Here is a 19,034-nt window from a genome sequence, read left to right on the forward strand (position 1 = left end):
GGTTAAGGCAGTGCTGGAAAATAATGGTGGCCACACAAAATATTGACTTTGGGCCCAATTGGGACATTTTCACTTAGGAGTGTACTCACTTTTGTTGCCAGCGGTTTAGACATTAATGACTGAGTTATTTTGAGGGCACAGCAAATTTACACTGTTATACAAGCTGTACACTCACTACTTTACATTGTAGCAAAGTATAATTTCTTCAGTGTTTACACATGAAAAGATATAATAAAATATTTGCAAAAATGTCACTTTTGTGAGATATTGTGTATAGATATCAAATATTGTAATCCTGCAGTATCAGTACATATTATACACAACAGTTATATGAATGTTAAGCATATGGTACCCGCGCCATTCAATACAAAAGGTAACTGTTTAAACAGCAGCACAAAAAATTAACTAACAATGATACCCAGTTTTTCCTGAGATGCTTCTGCTAATTCACCTATTATTCTGTGAGCCTCTCCTTACTATTGTTCATTATCTACTATCATACCATGATACCATTCTCCTGCCCATACCCTGATCCTGCAAAACTTTCATATTTACGGACGTTCTACTGCAATGTTCTTCCTTTCATTCAACTGTAGTAGCAGCTGTAGTAGCAATTGGTGGTGCCTGTGGAAATCCCTACCTGTTTTGTGTAGTATAAGGTTGTATCCTGGCTAGCTGCTAGGATAGGTCCTACAAAAATGTAACACCCTCTACTAGAAGGTAGGCGCTAGAATAGGGATTTTTCTGGGTTGAAAGATCAATGCAGGCAAATTTAGACAGGCCTGTGCTGTAAGTCAGGCCTGTGTGTTTTGATTTGAGATTGGGAGTGTTCTTTGTAGTGGGGGGTGTGACCACCTGTGCTCTGACTCAGAGGTGCCTCCCTTGCTTTCAGGAAGATTGTTCTGAAACAGAGGTTGGACCTGAGGTTTGAGTGGCAGGCAGCTCATGTGAGGAGCTATAACCAATTACCATGCAGTATTGGCAGGGGGCAGGCCTTACATATAAGCTGGGGTCACATGCTGCCCAGGAGGTTCTGATGGTGCAGGTGAAAAGGAGAATGGAGTCATAGATAGCTGCCGCAAGGCGTCCCCACGTGGGGGGTGCGCCGAGCGTGGAGGAGGGATGGAGGAGCTGCTAGGATGTATTCCTGGATAAAGATCTTCATCATGAAGTTGGTGTCAAGCTGCTGTGACCGGGGAACACAGGACTTGTACACAGAAGAAGATCGGTGAAGGAGAAGTAACAGTAGGACTGAGAAGAGCAGAGTTCTGTGACCGGGGAACACAGAGTTTGCCCTTTGGAGAAGGTCAGTGTACGAGAAGCAAAAGGGGAAGTGTTGAGAGTAGTGCAGAATGCTGTGGCCGGGGAACGCAGCACTTGCAGTTATGGACTGGCTGGGAACAGTAGTCCGCCTATTACCGTGTGCTAGGCCATCGGGGAGAGGTACCGAGTATCTCTGGCCTGGTAAAGCACTGCGGTAATACCTTCCAAAAGACTGTGTAGCTACCAAATTCACTGAGCCACCGGGGAGAGGTAATTGCATGCCTCTGGCTTATTGACTTGCTGAAGCAACACCATTCAAGTACAACCAGCAAACTGGGATTATTCAGAGTGGTCTCTTTTTGTATTACTGGAAGTGAAGCAACAGGAATCTAACAGTTTTGCAGTAGAGGATTTGTACAAGAAGAATGATAGTCTGCAGGAGTGAGTGCAGAGGAAGAGGAGCAATAGTCTGCATTGGAGATATGCAGGGGAAACAGACTGTGAATGTTAGAAGTGCATCATTTTCAGGGCTAAGGCCGTTAATCAATGTTCTACAAATGTGATGACAATTCATTAAGTGTTATGGTCATCTCATATCTTCCTTTACCCCAACCAAGTTGTATCCTGCAATAAACGCAACAAAACTACGCAAATGACTGCTCATTGTCTCAAATGATATACGGGGGTCTGGCGATAGGGTGATTGGTGGATTGTTTGTCAGGAGTGCTCGTCACCATGGCTACAATAAGATGGTGCCAAAGGAATAGAGTGTGATTGCTTTTTACTGAAATATGCAGTAAAGCTGTCAATGAACTTGAGTCAGTTCTGCACCTTCCCTTGCCCAGAAATCACATTCGTTGAGCAAGCCAGGGTTGATACAGGAGCAGGTGAGCAGACAAAGAAGAGGCACAGATAGGAGGAATAATCCGGGTCAGTAGTAAGATTCAACAGAGTCCGACTGCAGTGTTTCTGGTCACAGGTATACAGTTCAAAATATTGAACAGTTAAAACGTTTTACATAGTCTGTTTAGTTCAGAGAGCATGCACAGGTCTGCATACTGATGACGTATTGCACTGGCTGGCATTATCTTCCTGGCACAGGCTATACAACTGCTATTGGGCCTGGAAGCACAGGGGACCCAGCACTGATTGCTTGCTCAGTAATTTATGCAGGTAGCAATAACTTCTGGAAAATCTGTATATATATACACTGTATTGTCAAAAGTACTGGGGCATCTGCCTTTACACGTACAGTCAGGTCCATAAATATTGTGACATCGACACAATTCTAATCTTTTTGGCTCTCTACACCACCACAATGGATTTTAAATGAAACTAACAAGATGTGCTTTAACTGCAGACTTTCAGCTTTAATTTGAGGGTATTTACATCCAAATCAGGTGAACGGTGTAGGAATTACAACAGTTTGTATATGTGCTTCCCACTTTTTAAAGGGACCAAAAGTAATGGGACAGATTAACAATCATCCATCAAACTTTCACTTTTTAATACTTGGTTGCAAATCCTTTGCAGCCAATTACAGCCTGAAGTCTGGAACGCATTGACATCACCAGACACTGGGTTTCATCTCTGGTGATGCTCTGCCAGGCCTCTTCTGCAACTGTCTTCAGTTCCTGCTTGTTCTTGGGGCATTTTGCCTTCATTTTTGTCTTCAGCAAGTGAAATGCATGCTCAATCTGATTCAGGTCAGGTGATTGACTTAGCCATTACATAACATTCCACTTCTTTCCCTTAAAAAACTCTTTGGTTGCTTTCGCAGTATGCTTCGGGTCATTGTCCATCTGCACTGTGAAGCGCCGTCCAATTAGTTCTGAAGCATTTTGCTGAATATAAGCAGATAATATTGCCCGAAACACTTCAGAATTCATCCTGCTGCTTTTGAAACAGTTCCATTGGCAGCCATACATGCCCACGCCATGACACTACCACCGCCATGCTTCACTGATGAGGTGGTATGCTTTGGATCATGAGCAGTTCCTTTCCTTCTTCATACTCTTCTCTTCCCATCACTCTGATACAAGTTGATCTTGGTCTCATCTGTCCATAGGATGTTGTTCCAGAACTGTGAAGGCTTGTTTAGATGTTGTTTGGCAAACTCTAATCTGGCCTTCCTGTTTTTGAGGCTCACCAATGGTTTACATCTTGTGGTGAACCCTCTGTATTCACTCTGGTGAAGTCTTCTCTTGATTGTTGACTTTGACACACATACACCTACCTCCTGGAGAGCGTTCTTGATCTGGCCAACTGTTGTGAAGGGTGTTTTCTTCACCAGGGAAAGAATTCTTCGGTCATCCACCACAGTTGTTTTCCGTGGTCTTCCAGGTCTTTTGGTGTTCTTGAGCTCACCGGTGCGTTCTTTCTTTTTTTTTTTGAAAATCTTTTTATTGAGTATAAGACATACAACAAATAACAACATCAAACCTGCCCCAGCATTGGGACTAGACCCACGCAGGAGTCAGTGCCAGCCGGCCATTGGGCTGCATCCAGCCTTAATATCATACAGCTGTAGCATGTCCGAAAGAAAAGAACAACAAACAAACCTAGTGTGGTATTGGCTTCTGCTCATTTAAAGTATTTCAGGATCAGATTTATCAGTTGAGACCCAAGGGACAATATTAGATATCAAATAAACCCATTTCAGAGATTACATTACCAAAAAATCAACCAATGTATCAGTATCACTTTCTCCCGTAGAGTGGTATTATCTACCTGTTCAATCAGTCTGCGGTTGCGCGTTCTTTCTTTTTAAGGATGTGCCATACAGTTGATTTGGCCACACCTATCTCTCTGATGGGTTTGTTTTGTTTTTTCAGCCTAATGATGGCTTTCTTCACTGATAGTGACAGCTCTTTGGATTTCATATTGAGAGTTGACAGCAACAGATTCCAAATGCAAATAGCACACTTGAAATTAACTCTGGACTTTTTATCTGTTACATAGTTAGTAGTTAGTAAGGCTGAATAAAGACACCAGTCCATCGAGTTCAACCTGAGCGAGTGTGGGTGCGTGTCTACAATTATCCCTATTTTTATTTAAGGTACCCATATAGCGCTGTGTCAATTTTTATGCAGCGCGCCACACATATATCGCACACTCACATTTGTCCCTACCCTAAAGGAGCCCACAATCCAAGGTCCCTAACATTCATATACTAGGGCCAATTTTGGACAGAAGCCAATTAACCTACCACCATGTCTTTGGAGTGTGGGAGGAAACCGGAGTACCCAGAGGAAACCCATGCAGGCACAGGGAGAACATGCAAACTCCAGGCAGGTAGTGTCGTGGTTGGGATTTGAACCAGCGACCCTTCTTACTGCTAGGCGAGAGTGCTACTCACTACACCACTGTGCTGCCTGTAAATGGGATAATGAGGGAATAACACACACCTGGCAATGGAACAGCTGAGCAGACAATTGTCCCATTACTTTTGGTCCGTTAAAAAGTGGGAGGCACATATACAAACTGTTGTAATTCCTACACGGTTCACCTGATTTGGATGTGAATACTCTCAAATTGAAGCTGAAAGTCTGCAGTTAAAGCACATCTTGTTTGTTTCATTTCAAATCCATTGTGGTGGTGTATAGAGCCAAAAAAATTAGAATTGTGTTGATGTCCCAATATTTATGGACCTGACTGTACATGAACTTTAATGGCATTCCAGTCTTGCTCCGTAAGGTTCAATATTGGGTTGGCCCACCCTTTGCAGCTATAACAGATTCAACTCTTCTGGGAAGGCTGTCCACAAGGTTTAGGAGTGTGTCTATGGGAATTTTTGACCGTTCTTCTAGAAGCCGGCACTGATGTTGGACAAGAAGGCCTGGCTTGCAGTCCCTGCTCTAATTCATCCCAAAGGTGTTCTATTGAGGTCAGGACTCAAGTTGCATAGGTTGAAAAATACACTAGTCCATACAGTTCAACCAAAAAAAAAAATCATACAATCCCATATACACAATCCTTCACCCACAGTTGATCCAGAGGAAGGCAAAAAACCCCAGCAAAGCATGCTCCAATTTGCTACAGTAGGGGAAAAAATTCCTTCCTGATCCCCTGAGAGGCAATCTGATTTTCTCTGGATCAACTTTACCTATAAATGTTAGTACCTAGTTATATTATGTACATTTCGGAAAGAATGCAGGCCTTTTTTAAAGCAATCTACTGAGCTTGCCAGAACCACCTCTGGAGGGAGTCTATTCCACATTGTCACAGCTCTTACTGTGAAGAAACCTTTCCGTATTTGGAGATTAAATCTTTTTTCCTCTAGATCAGGGATATGCAATTAGCGGACCTCCAGCTGTTGCAAAACTACAAGTCCCATCATGCCTCGGACTCTGGGTGTCATGCTTGTGGCTGTCAGATTCTTGCTATGCGTCATGGGAATTGTAGTTCTGCAACAGCTGGAGGTCCGCTAATTGCATATCCCTGCTCTAGATGTAAAGCGTGCCCCCTTGTTCTCTGTCATGACTTTAAAGTGAATCACTCAACACCAAGTTCACTATATGGACCACTTAAGAATTTGTACATGTTGATTATATCCCCTCTTAATCTCCTCTTATATATATATATAATAAATTCAGTTCCTCTAATCTTTCCTCATAGCTGAGCTCCTCCATGTCTCTTATCAGTTTAGTTGCCCTTCTCTGCACTTTCTCCAGTTCCCCAATATCCTTTTTGAGAACTGGTGCCCAAAACTGAACTGCATATTCCAGATGAGGTCTTACTAATAATTTGTACAGGGGCAAAATGATATCTCTCTCTCAAGTCCATACCTCTTTTAATACAAGAAAGGACTTTGCTTGCTTTGGAAACCACAGCTTGGCATTGCATGTTATTATTGAGCTTACGATCTACCAAAACCCCCAGATACTTCTCCATTATGGATTCCCCCAGTTGTACTCCCCCTAGTATGTATGATGCATGCATATTCTTAGCCCCAAGGGCATAACTTTACATTTATCAACATTATACCTCATTTGCCACTTAGTTGCCCAATTAGACAATTGAAGTTGGCTTGTAAATTGGAGACATCCTGTAAGGACGTTAATCCACTGCATAGCTTGGTGCCATCCACAAAGACAGAAATGGCACTTTTAATCCCAGATTCTATATCATTTATAAAGATATTAAAAAGTAAGGGTCCCAACACTGAACTTTGGGGTACACCACTGATAACCTTAGACTATTCAGAGTAAGAATTATTAACCACTACTCTCTGAATTCGTTTTTTTAGCCAGTTTTCTATCCACCTACAAACTGATCTTTCCAAGCCTGTAGACTTTACCTTACTCATTAGCCATGTGTGGGGAACTGTGTCAAACGCTTTTGTAAAATCCAAGTATATTACATCCACAGCCACCCCCCCTGACTACGGTTTTAACTGCCGCCTCATAAAAAAAAAAAATCACCTTTGACAACTTCTATCTTTCATGAATCCATGCTGTCTGTTGTTTAAAATATTTTTTTCCAGCAAGAACTCATCTATGTGGTCTATTAAACTCTCCAGTGTCTTCCCGACTATAGAAGTTAAACTAACAGTTCTATAGTTACTTGGTAAAGGCTTTGATCCCTTTTTAAATATGGGCACCACATTGGCCCTACGCTAATCCAGTGGTACCATTCCAGTCATTGAGTCCCTAAAAATTAGAAACAATGGCTTTAAAAATAGGATTTTTATAACAGCTTACCTGTAAAATCCTTTTCTGAAGTACATCATGGGACACAGAGCCATAATAGTTACTATGTGGGAGTTAGGCCACCTTCAGGTGATGGACACTGGCATGCCCTAAATTAAAAAGTGAACTCCCTATATAACCCCTCCCACTGGTGGGAGTACCTCAGTTTTGTAGCAAAGCAATACACGTATATACCAAAGAAGGGAGGGACCTCTGTGTCCCGTGATGTACTTCAAAGAAAAGGATTTTACAGGTAAGCTGTTATAAAAATCCTATTTTCTTATTGTACATCACGGGACACAGAGCCATAGTAGTTACTATGTGGGATGTCCCATAGCAATGCCAACTGAAAGGAGGGAGACACAGCAAAAGTAGGGCACCAAGAGACTAGAGGACTCATACTGCAGCCTGCAGTATACTGCCGCCCAAAGGTGATATCCTCATGATCTTTTACATCTACTTGATAAAATCTGGTAAATGTATGGACTGAAGACCAAGTTGCGGCCTTGCAGATGTGAGCCATAGAGGCTTGGTGATGCACTGCCCATGAAGCACTAACAGCCCTGGTGGAGTGCGCTTTAATATGAAAAGGAGGAATTTTCCTCTTTAAACCATAAGCTTGAACAATCACTTGACAAATCCATTTAGAAATAGTAGATTTTGACGCTGCCTGTCCTCTTTTAGGACCGTCTGGCAACACAAACAAAACATCTGTTTTACGAATCTGTGCGATCACTTTCAAATAGACCTTGACCGCTCTTACCACATCAAGAGAATGTAGTGACCTCTCTTCCACAGAACGAGGTTCTGGAAAAAATGAAGGCAGAACAATATCCTGGCCTAAATGAAAACCTGACACTACCTTCGGTAGGAATTTAGGATGAGGCCGCAATGCAACCTTATCCTTATGAATAATCAAATATGGCTCTTTACAAGAAAGAGCAGCCAACTCTGATACTCTTCCTGCAGAACATATGGCAACCAAGAAAACTGTTTTTCCTCGTCAAGAGGACCAAGGGAATATCTCATATTGGCCTAAAAGGCTGCTTCTGTAAGGCCAACAGGACTAAATTTAATTCCCCAGGGTTAAGGGGTGACCTGACTGAAGGATTAATCCACGTTACCCCCTGAATAAAGTTATAAACCAGAGAGTGTGAAGCAAGTGGTTGTTGAAAAAAAAACACAGACAAAGCCGACATCTGGCCTTGACAGTACTCAAGGCCAGCTTCATTTCTAATCCTATCTGTAGGAATTCAAGGATCCTACCTATGACATATTTCCTGGGGTGCCAACCCCTGGATTTACAGCAGGAGACATATGCCTTCCAGACTCTATAGTATATAACTCTGGAGGCCGGCTTCCTAGCATTAACCAAGTAGAAACTACTGAAGCTAACAGCCCACGATCTTTTAGAACGTGGGTCTCAATAGCCAAACGTCTAAATTTAGCGTTTGTAACTTAGTATGGAATACCGGACCTTGCGAGCGAAGGTCTGGCCATGGCGGTAGGGCCCAAGGGTCCCCTACCGCCATTTCTACAATCTCGGCAAACCAAGATCACGCTGGGGCCACAAGAATCATCTCCTTCCTTTCTTGCTTGATCCTGCGAGAAGGCACGGAAGAAGCAGAACAGGAGGGAACGCATAGATCAGTGAAAAACTGATCCCACAGAAAAAACCAAGGTATCTGTTCAGTATGCCATCGGATCCCTTGTCCTTGACACAAAGTTGTCGATCTTGTTGTTGAACCTGGATGCAAACAGATCCACGTCCGGAACTCCCCATTTTTGACATATTGACAGAAAAATGTCGAGGTGAAGGGACTATTCTCCCGGGAACAATTGTTGGCGACTCAAGTAGTCCGCCTGCCAATTCTCTCTTCCTGGAATGAAAATTGCTGATAGGCAAGGAATGTTGTTTTCCAAAGATAGAATATGATTCACCTCTCTCTGGGCTGCACGACTTCTCGTGCCCCTTTGGTGATTGATATGGGCCACAGCTGTGGCATTGTCGGATTGGATCCTGACAGGACAATTCCGTAGTCTGAGTGTCCAGGCCCCCAGGGCCAGGCGTACTGCCCGAATCTCTAGAATATTGATGGGCAAGGTCATCTCTGATTTGGACCATTTCCCTTGGACACACGCTTGTTCCAGGACTGTTCCCCAGCCCAGAAGGCTGGCATATGTTACCACTTTCCAGGTAACTGGTAGAAAGGATTTTTTGAAGATTTTTGGATATTAAGCACCAATTGAGGCTCTGGCGCACTTTGGGGGATCAACGCTTTGGGAATTCCAGAGCTTGGACCTTCTTGTCCAAGTTGACAGGGTACTGCTTTGCAGCACTCTTAAATGAAACTGCGCATAAGGAACGGCCTTGAAAAAAGCCACCATCTTTCCCAACAATTTCATGCAAAGTCGAATAGAAGGATTCTTCTTTGTTTTGATCAACTGAATCAGTTCCCTTGTGGAATTGAGCCTTTCCTGGGGCAAAAATACCCTATTCTGAGCTGTATCTATGATCAGCCCCAAGTACTGCAATCTTCTTGATGGTTTTAAAGAGGATTTTTCTAGGTTGAGAATCCAAGGTATTCCAGGTAGACTGTGGTGACCAAACTTTGGTTTTAAGCGGGCTACCGATTGATCTTTCAAGAGTTGATCGTCTAATTAGGCTAGTATTGTTATACCTTGACCCCCTAATCTGGCTAAAGGAGGAGCCAGGACCTTTTAAACACTCGAGGTGCAGTAGCTAGACCGAAGGCAGAGCTACAAACTGAAATGATTTTCTAACTTGAAGCGTAAAAAATTCTGGTGAGTGGGGAAAATTGGCACATGGAGAAAAGCATCCTTTATGTCGATTGACGCCAGAAGTTCTCCCCCCTGTAGGATGGAGACTACTGATCGGATTGACTCCATGCGAAAAGAACGGATATTCAAAAACCGGTTTATATCTTTGAGAGCTAAAATGGGTCTAACATCCCCATTTGGCTTTGGAACCATGAAAAGATTTGAATAAAAACCCTAATCCTTGCTCTTCCAAGGGAACCACCAATATCACTCTTTGAGACAAGTGATGATCCAAAGCTAGAAAGAGAGACTTTTTTTCACTGGATCTCTGGGAATGTTTGATCTGAGAAAACAAGGAGTCAGGAACCCTCCGAACTCTAGTTTGTAACCTAGAGAAATTGAGGAAGCCACCTGTCTGTCTTGACATTGTTCCTGCCAGACCTTTGAAAACTGAAGAAGCCTTCCCCCCACTCTTGAGCGAGCGGGGGTACCCCTTCATAAAGAGGCTTTAGTATTTTGTTTTGTGGGTTTCCTCCCCCAGGTCCTCTTTTGGCCCTTTGGACTGACCCTGAGGTTTACCTCATGAACCTGACGGTGGAGGCTGTCATGACTGCCTGGAGGCTAATGCCCCTGGCACCGGAGAAGCATGTTTTAAACTTCTTTTTAACCGGTAAAAGGGAACTTTTCCCACTAGAAATTCTTTGGATATACCTATCCAGATCGTCTCCAAGGCTTTAGTGAACCCAAACCAGAGGTGGGCTCATCGACTTACTGTGTTTATTGGCAGTAAAAATGTGTAGCGGACCAATTCAGTGACTATAGTCTTTCTAGAGCCCCTTTTTTGAGGTGATTTTAACCTCCCTTCTGACCATAGCCGATGCACAAAGCAGATGTACTACCAGAAGGAATGCATGCATTGTTGAGCAATAGTCCAGCTCTGTTGCTGCTATTAATGCTCAGCCTGATGCAGTAGTAAATGTGTAAAAGGAATGCCTGTGTCACCAAACCTCATATATATCTACGTTCTTGTGTCCCTTCGCAGCTTGCCAGCAACAATGGTGCCTTTAAAACACACATTCCCCATGCTGGGCGTTGGAGGACGCCAACGCCGCGCTAAGCCCCGCCCCTGTCGCTACGGCCCTTCCTCTCTCTATTCAAAAGGAAGCTTTTCCCGTACGAGCGCGGGCTCCGATCCTATGGGTTCAACAGAGAGAAATGGCGGAGGGGGGGCCTGGAAGCCGCCGAGCAGCGTGCCGTTTCCTCTTTTTTTTTTTTTTCGAAGTGCTCTTTCCCTGAAGAAAAAACAGCACAGGGGGTCGTCTTGTGGAGAGGCAAAACCCCCCCAGACTTACCGGAGGTCTGCTGCCGGCCGGAGGAAGAGAAAACTGCTGTTTCCTGGACACATCGTGGGCTCTCTGAGAAGCATGAGACGTAAGTGCTCTATACAGCCCCAAGTGGCAAAACATAGGCATGACAACATTTACTAATTAAAGGAGACATTCATAAGAAAAATTTTGCAAAATTTCTTAGAAAAACTCCACTTATCTTTCCCACCGCAGGGTTTTCTGTGGTAAACCAACAGACCCCATCTTCACTCTTCACGGTGGGTTCTGTTAAACCTTCAGAAGCTGGGGATCCTGAAGGAAGCCTACAATCCTGGACCTGTAATAGCACCACCGCCAGTAAAACTTTATGGCCTTAATACCAAAAAGTACTGGATCCCGGGGTCCAGCTCTCTAAAAAGGGAAGCGTTACAGGCAAGACCTCGTTTCTTCAGATACGAGGCCCGGGTACCATTCAATTCGGCTAAAAAGACACTTTGAATGGATCCGGCTGCATGGCTAGCGCCCCAGGAAGCATTGCTCCAGTGGAGCTCAGCACAGCATCTTTACTCGTGACCAACACCTTAGACACTGGCGAAAAAACTGAGGTACTCCCACCAGTGGGAGGGGTTATATAGGGAGTGCACTTTTTAATTTAGGGCGTGCCAGTGTCCATCACCTGAAGGTGGCCTATAACCCACATAGTAACTACTATGGCTCTGTGTCCCGTGATGTACAATAAGAAATGACAGAGCTCAATTCTTTTAGGATCTGTGGGTTGATGCCATCTGGTCCAGGTGTTTTTCTCACCTTTATTCAGTCTAAATATTTCTGGACCATATCACTTTTGAGCCATTGTGGATCATTTGGGGCTGTGCCAATACCACACCCATTATGGACTTGAGCTCCCCCATGCTCCTTCGTATACACGGAGCTGAAGAACATATTTAATAAATTAGCCTTCTCTTTGTCCCCAGTCAACCATTCTAGATTATTTTGTACAGGGCCTACATACTCAGACCTGACCTATTTACTATTATTATATTTGAAGAATTTTTTGGGGTTTGTCCTATCTTTTGCAATCTGTCATTCAATTTGAATTTTTGCGTCAATTTCCTTTTTACTTATTCTGTTATATTCTTTGTAGCATTTAAACAATCATGGTGTGCCTTCATTTCCATATTTTTAAAAAGTTATTTCCTTATTTATAGCCATTTTAACTTTGGCCGTGAGCCACATAGGTTTTATTTTTAGCCTTTTAAACGTATTGCCCATGGGAATATACTTTCCAGTGACTGCATACAGTCATTTTGAAGAATTTACATTTCTGTTCTGTGTCCATTGACGCCAATATTTCCTCCCAGTCTAAGACCTGGAGAGCAGCCCTCATCCTTGGTCACTGCTACCCAGATGTTCTTTTATATGAATATTGGTAATAAGCTCTGCATGGTTTGATATTACCAGGTCCAGCAGAGCGTCATTCCTAGTCAGGCCTCGATAAACTGGACCATAAAATTGTCTTGTAATAGGTGTATAAATGTTTTCCCTTTAACTGTCCCAGCAGTGCCATTACTCTAGTCAATTTCCTCCACCCCAAACTCGCTCATCCATGTCTTTATGGATCTTGCTTTGTGCACTGGTCCGAATCATTTGGTGGATGTGGGGATTATGGTGTGGGGTTGTTTTTCAGGGGTTGGGCTTGGCCCTTTAGTTCCAGTGAACTCTTATGGCGTCACCATACCAAGACATTTTGGACAATTTCATGCTCCCAACTTTGTGGGAACAGTTTGTCTGGCCCCTTCCTGTTCCAACATGACTGCGCACCAGTGCACAAAGAAAGGTTCATAAAGATATAGATGAGCGAGTTTGGTATGGAGGAACTTGACTGACCTCAACCCAATAGAACACCTTTGGGATGAATTAGAAAGGAAACTCAAGAAGGTATTACTGTACATGTGCTCATGTATGGAATATAGTAGTGATATAGTGTTTTCAAATTACAATGTGATTAAGCTCACACAGTTTATAAAAGACATCATTTGTGCTTGGTGCATAGGTTTGAGTACTTTCCACAAAATGCTTGCTGATGGAAGTCTGCAGTTGTGTAGGTCATGGAAAGGCTTTCCCTCTGCAGAGAAAATATGGTAATATGTGTAAATGTTCTTGACTGTTAGTCAATAATAAAAAATGATTTTAAAGGCTAATACGCTCTTTGAAACAAGACTTTGCCATATCTGTCATCCACTTGCATAATTTTAGCAAGAAAGCATTTTTCTTCTGCAAAATTTCTACTCTACAAGTAAACTACTAGCGTTACTTCCCATAATGCCTTTCAAAACAGAAATTAACGATGAGAAAATGCAAACAAGCGGTTATTCAATGTAGATATATCCCTGACCTGCATTCCACTCGCTGTCAGCAAAATTAACTTCAGACAGGAATTTCTAACTGAATCCTTTCTTTACATGGTTGTACAGAGGGAGCACATGGAAGAATAAAGCAGGCATCACAACATGTCGGTACACTATTACACATTTTCCTTGTAAAGAGACCTGGAGAACCTCATAGGCATTATTGATCTTTTTTACCATCTTGAAATGTAATGATATCGAACATAACATGGCAAGGAGGAGGAGAGATGCTGTATGTGAAATATGCATCTAGACAACTGTAGGTTTGTTACTTTCAAGTTTAAATACAAGTCTGTGTTTATCCTGTAAGTAACAAGTGGTGATACTTTTAGCTTATTTCAATCACTTGTTGCCCATGCTAATTCTGACACTTCTCACATGTAAAAATCTGCTTTTTTTAAATCGATAATTACTTAGAACCCCCCAAACATTATATATTTTATGAAAGTGAAGGCCCTACAAAAAAGGTTGTTTGTTGCAAATTTTCGTATGTCACACAATATTTGCACAGCAGTTTTAAAATGCCAATTTATTGGAAAATGACACTAGTGCACACAAACAAAATGTAATGCCCAATTGTTTGGTAAAAAATGGTAAAAGCTGATGTTCCGTCGAGTAAATAGATGCCTAACGTGTCACGCTTTAAAGTTGCCTGCGTGTCATGTTTGTGGAATGGCAGCAAACTGCAGTATCTCCATAGGCAATGCTTTAAAAGTTTTTACAGGTTTACAGGTTACCAGTTTAGAGTCACACATGGGGCCTGGTGCTAGAATTATTGCTCTCACTCTGATGTTTGTGGCAATACCTTACATGTGTGGTGTGATCACCGTTTACATATGCGCGGGACCCAGTGGCGGCTGGTGTTTTTCTCCTGCAGTTACCTCTGGGTTTTTCTTTGTATCCTGAGCAATTCTTCCGCCAGTTGTGGCTGCAATCTTTCTTGGTCTACCTGACCTTGACTTGCTATCAAGAGCCCCCAATTTTCCACTTAAGTGATTAAACAGTACTGACTGGCATATTCAAGGCTTTGGATATCTTTGTATACCCTTTTCCATTTTTGTAAAGTTTCATTACCTTGTTCTTTTCTACCTCCTCATGGCTCAGTGTCTAGCCTGCTTAGTGCATCCATGTGAGAGCTAACAAACTCATTGACTATTTCTACACAGCCACTAATTGTGGTTTAAAAAGTCACAAATGTGGGAAATTGACCTTTAATTGCCATTTTAACCTGTGTGTGCCACCTTCTCTCTGTACCAAGGCCAAACATTCCAGGGTATGCAAACTTTTTATCAGGGCCATTTGGGTGATTTCTGTTATGATTTAAAAAGGATCCAAAAAAACGATGTGATAATAAATGGCTTCATGTGATTGCTATCCTTAAATTAAAGAGTTTTGGCAGGATCAGTCATATGTTCAATATTAATGCCAAAATTTCTCAATTTCTGGCAGGGTATGCAAACTTTTGAGCACAACTGTATGTGTGCAAGAACCTACGCGTGTATTCGCATTTGCGCGTGAGCACGGGGGAGCAGGGCACTTTAATTAATTTATTTTTTAACACTAACTTTAATTTTTTATTGCTATTACAAGGGATTATAGTAATAGCAGCAACCCAACAGTGAGTTTTTCTTGTTTTTTTTTTTCAGAGTCCCCTCATATCAGCGACCAAATGTTGGTCTCTAAGGGGGGGTTTGCTGATATAAGGGGACTAATCTAATTGGGGAGGAGGGGTGCTAATGTAAAGGAACTCTAATCTAATGGGTGTCTATGGGGGGGTGACTCTGATATAAGGTGACTCTGATATAAGGGTGGTCTCTAATGAGGGGTGCTGACTGCTGATCTAATGGTTGGTCAGCATTATATGTTCAATTGCTTGGTAACACAAATTGCTAATCAGCCAATCACATGGCAGCAACTCAATGCATTTAGGCATCTAGACGTGGTGAAGACGACTTTCTGAAGTTAAAACGGGCATCAGAATGTGGAAGAAAGGGGATTTAAGTGACTTTGGATGTGGCATGGTTGTTGGTACCAGACCAGCTGGTCTGAGTATTTTAAAAACTTTGATCTACTGGGATTTTCATGCACAACCATCTCTAGGGTTTACAGAGAGCGATCCAGAAAAGAGAAAATATCCAGTGAGTGGAATTTGTGTGGATGAAAATGCCTTGTTGATGTCAGAAGAGAATGGGCAGACTGGTTTTAGATGATAGGCAACAATACCTCAAATAACCACTCATTTACAACCAAGGTATGCAGAATACTGTCTATGAACACACAACACATCAAACCTTGAAGCAGAGGGGCTACAGCAGCAGAAGACCACGCCGGGTGTCACTCCTGTCAGCTAAGAACAGGAAACTAAGGCTACAATTCACACAGGCTCCCTAAAATTGGACAATAGAAGATTGAAAAATGTTGCCTGGTCTGATGAGTCTCAATTTCTGCTGCAACATTAAGATGGTAGGGTCAGAATTTGGTGTAAACATGAAAGCATGGATCCATGCTGCCTTGTATCAACAGTTCAGGCTGGTGGTGGTGGTGTAATAGCGTGGGGGATATTTTCTTGGCACACTTTGGGCCCCCTTAGTACCAATTGAGTATCGTTTAAATGCCACTGCCTACCTGAGTATTGTTGCTGACCATGTCCATCTCTTTATGACTACAGTGTATCTATCTTCTGATGGCTACTTCCAGCAGGATAATGCACCATGTCACAAAGCCCAAATCATCTCACCACTGGTTTCTTGAACACAACAATGAGTTCACTGTACTCCAATGGCCTCCACAATCACCAGCTCCCAATCCAAAAGAGCGCCTTTGGAATGTGGTGGGACGGGAGATTCGCATCATGGATGTGCAGCTGACAAATCTGCAGCAACTGCGTGATGCTATGTCTATGTAGCCAGGGAGCTGGCTATTATGCCTGCTATTCAGGGACAGTGTACAGCGCTAATGTGAGATTGTCTCCATGTATTGTTGGCTTGGACTCCCTATGTCATTTCCTTTTAGACAAAACTTATAACAGAGTAAAGCATTGTGGGATGTGTAGTTCAGAATGCTGAAGTTTTAATTCCAGCAGGACTGGCCTGAACTACGACTACCAGATTGCTAAGAGAACAGAATGCTAGGAGAGGTTATAAAAAGGGTTGCGGCCTAGATCGCTCTCTTGGAACGCCAGCTTGGATCTGCCAGCAGGAGGTCAGTGTGAGTTGCTGCCGAGTTGTGGCCTGCACAGCGGGGAGTCATATAGCTGCATCCAGAGGAATCTCTGTGGACAGCATCACTTCTCATCTACAGCAGACCAGAGACTGTTCCAGATTCTCCAGCGACGCCTGCACTTCAGATCCGGGTAGGCTGCGGCGTGATGTAACGGGGTCAGAAGCCATTCCCAGAGCCAAGATTCAGAGGGAGTTCCTGAAAGAGTCTTCCCAGGATTCAGAGTGAGCTTGAACCACCATTTGGGACTTCAATCCAATCCTCTGGGTGTCATCTCTCAGAGAATTGTTGAGCAGGTGTAAAGCCAACATCTTTATTAGCACAGTACAGACACTGCATGCAGACACCTATTCCCCTTTCTACTGTCAGAGGATGCTTGTTTGGAGCTGCCACTTTTAGCCATTCTGTTCTTACAAACCACTACCTAACGGGATTTCCTAGAGGATTACTGTCTCACTTTTGGTTAAACCTACTTCCTTTACAAAGGGCCCCAACGTTTGCTAGCAGAAGACATTAGTACCCTTCAACTCAGGACCCGTAACGTTACAGAACTGTGCTAACTGTACCTGTTAACCCATTTCTTCTTTTTGTATAGTTACTTTCAATGGTGGTTGTGGCCCAGAAGGAGGTGAGAAGTTGATAGATATTCTTTCCTCCCTCTCAGCGTCTGTGTTATGGGCATATAAATTACTGCCCTTTTATAAATTTACAGTTGCTAAGTATTGAAGGTTGTCTTTTTTTAACGTATTCTTTGCAGAAAGGTTTAACAGTGTTGCTTTAAACTGTGATAATATATTCAATTTGTTTATCACTACCAGGTGTGTGTCTGTTTTTGGTGATAATCCACAGTCAGGATAACAGTATTTTCCACATCTTTAAATGTGTTTTCAGTAATTTAATTTAACCAGGTGGGCCAGAGGGGCTGAGATCATTCTTGGGGTTGAGGTGGAGATCAGAGAACCCAAATTTACTAAGCGGCTCCTTCGGGGGTGGCGCTACACGTGGGGGCTTGTCCGGGATTTCCTGTTCTGCTAGCAAACCACCAAGACAACACCCTTTGAAAGCATCAAGATGGATCCTGTCGATGTGAGCCCAGAAAGTTCAGGTCAAGTAGCCTTGTCAGAAGAAGCTATCTTACCGACACCTGTAGCCATGATAGGGCCGTGATTCATTGCCACCTTGGAAGAGTTTGTGGCAAAGTGTCAGTAGTCCACTATACACTGGGTCAGAATACCAAAAGCTGGGAACCTTTTCTGGAAAACAGACAGTTCCTGTCAGTGAAGAGTTTTGAGGAATGGCTGCAGCCAGCCATGCAAGCCTTAGACGAGTCGGACATCCCTGAGGCTCAGAAAAAGCAGAGAATCACCAAGAGTTTGAGGGGGCCAGGCTCAGAAGTTATTCACAACCTGAAACTTGGCAAACAGGACTGTACTGCTCATGACTACTTAGATATCTTGCAAAATGTGTTTGGGAGAACAGAAAGGGCCTCTGACCTTGTGTACCAGTTTGAGCATACCTACCAAGATATACATACATACACGAGGCGTCTTGACAAGACAATGCACCAGATACTGCTAAAGAAAGGCATAAATCCCAGGTCAGTTGACAGGGTCCGGGCACAAAAGGTATTAAGGGGGGGCTCAACCCTTAGATCCTATTATGATCCAATTAAAAACTCGAAGAGATGGTGGAATTTTGAAGTACTCTGAATTAATCTGGACAGTGCGAGAAGAAGCTCTGTTGGAGAGAAAAAAAAGAAACCTGAAGCCAGAATCTGTCAGAGGTCAGTGATTAGTGCAACTAGTGATGACACAGAGCTGTTGAAGTCCCAGATGTCACGAATGATGATGCTGCTAGCAGCCAGGATCACCCCACCAGCTAACGAGAATGTCTCAGAGCCCAAGCAGACTTCGAACCTTACAGTCATTTCTGCAGAGAAGCCTATTGCTGCGTACACACGAGCGGACTTTACGGCAGACTTTTCCTGGCGGACGAGATTTCGTCGGACAATTCGATCGTGTGTGGGCTCCAGCGGACTTTGTTTTCTCAAAAGTTGGACGGACTTAGATTTGAAACATGTTTTAAATCTATCCGTGGAACTCGAGTCCGCTCGTCTGTATGCTAGTTCAACGGACAAAAAGCCACGCTAGGGCAGCTATTGGCTACTGGCTATGAACTTCCTTGTTTTAGTCCGGTCGTACATCATCACGTACGAATTCAACAGACTTTGGTGGATTGAGTGTAGGCAAGTCCGTTCATTCGGAAAGTCCGTCATAAAGTCCGTCAAAAAATCCGCCAGGCAAAGTCTGCCGTAAAGTCCGCTCGTGTGCACGCGGCATATGAGTCAA

The sequence above is a fragment of the Aquarana catesbeiana genome, linkage group LG13, assembly GCF_042186555.1.
Source record: "Aquarana catesbeiana isolate 2022-GZ linkage group LG13, ASM4218655v1, whole genome shotgun sequence".
In the NCBI taxonomy this organism is placed as follows: domain Eukaryota; kingdom Metazoa; phylum Chordata; class Amphibia; order Anura; family Ranidae; genus Aquarana; species Aquarana catesbeiana.